This window comes from Monopterus albus, unplaced genomic scaffold (assembly GCF_001952655.1).
Source record: "Monopterus albus unplaced genomic scaffold, M_albus_1.0 scaffold69.1, whole genome shotgun sequence".
NCBI lineage: Eukaryota > Metazoa > Chordata > Actinopteri > Synbranchiformes > Synbranchidae > Monopterus > Monopterus albus.
In genome coordinates this window covers 4,208,454-4,210,351 of record NW_018127949.1, presented here as the reverse complement: position 1 = coordinate 4,210,351, position 1,898 = coordinate 4,208,454, and positions in this window count along the sequence as shown.

Sequence of the window (1,898 nt, the reverse complement as noted above, 5' to 3'; positions counted from 1 at the left end):
AGGAATGAACGCTGCCGCTATCGACAGCCCCTCTTACTTAGCCCTTCTCTTCCCATCTTCTCTTTGTCTATCCACTGCAATAAGAACACTCCATTGAGGAATCTCTTGTGGCGTTCCACCCTCAGCTCCACTGCTCCCTCTAGTGGAGTCTGCTTCTGCTGCAGCAAGCAGGAAGCTGCTTCCTCTGCAGCCTCTTTCACCTCGATCCCATCTGAGAGCGCTGCAATCACAGAGTCTCTCTGGGTCCTTATGGCTGCAAGTGGGTGTGTGTGTGTATGTAAGGTGTGTGTGTGGGTGTGTGTGTGTGTGTAACTGTGTGCAATGTAACATGTTTGTATACTTGTGTGAGTGTAATTTGACAGAATGCCTTCAGTTGTGTTGCAGCGTGTTGGACTCAATGGGCGGCGCCGAGTCATACAGAGTGTCCGTGTCATGTGTGGGCTCTCCGGCCAACGTGCATGGGTTGGACAAGGTCCCTGCTCCGCAGTCGCAGAAAAACCTGAGGTAGACACCAGGGATTAAGAATCAGACCCAAGAAATGAGTGACAAAAATGTCAAACTTACAAGATAACATAGATAAGCTACAGAGCAGTAGCTTTTTCAGATTCAAAAACTGGACAGTTCACCCTTTTCTTTATTTAAACATAACAAAACACATACCATAGCATTAACAGTAGAGATGCAATTGTCTTGGCCGATTTTTTTTTTTTTTTTTTAAGTTTAAAAAATGCCATGTCTCATGCAATATGCTATGTGCTTTACATACTACTCTTTCAGTCTGTGCCACTGAGCGCACTGTGGACCATTGTGCTTATGACCAGCCGGTCTAAGACTTACCGATCGTGCCGTATAAACTCTACATCGTGCCCTTGGTGGCATTTTTTGATGCAGTTGACACAGATGGCGTTCCGGTCTGTGGTATTACAGGTGTGACATCTGCAGCGACAAGAGACAAAATATGTTCACTTGTATAAACAGTCTAAAAAAAAGGACAAATGTTAAAAAGGGAGTCAGTTCCTCCTTATTCATGAGTGAACTGAAGTACAGCTGTTTTTGAACATTACAAGTTAATTTTTTTTTTTTACACATTACCATTTCTTAAATTAACTTTCTGAAATAGGGCTGCAACTTGAAACTATCATAAATCTGACTATAATTTTCTAGATTAATCAAGTTTATACTTTTGGGAAAAGGTCAAAATTTTGGAAAATAAGTACTCATCACACTTTACTAAAACAAACTGGTGTCTACAAAATTACTGTCCAACCAACAGGCCAAAAATATTCCAGAGAGTCACACATCGAGTTCAGTGTCACATAAAACAAGGAAACAGACCAAATCTGGAACTAGACAACATCTGGAATTTTTGCTTTGAAAAATGAGTTATCAAAATAGCTGCAGATTAATTTTGTGTCAAATGACTTACCACTTCAGCTCAGCATAAATGTACCAGTATTATTCTGAACCCTTTATCTGATGCCGTTTACCTGTAAAAGTCATGCATGGGGTAACTGGTGTAGCTGGAGATCTTGTAGAGACACTGTCCTCTGCTCACCGCTTTTTCAATGGCATCCTGGTTATTTGTAATCTTATTATCTGACAGAAGACAAATGGACAATGATCAGGAGATGCACATCAGAAAGCAGACAGCACTGCTTTGTCCAGACTGAGCTAAGCTTTGGGTACCTTTCATGGTGACATTGACTCCTGAGGCCAGAAACAAGCCCCCAAAGCGATTGTTGAAGATCTGGTTGCCCTCCAGCGTGGCTGTGGCGTGGTTGGTGATTTCAATACCTGAGTAAGAAAAAGAAAAGGCTGCTATCACAGCAAAAGGAGATAAAAACATGGACACTGTGCTTATCTGAAAACAACTGACCTGCAGCGAAGCCGTCAAAAAG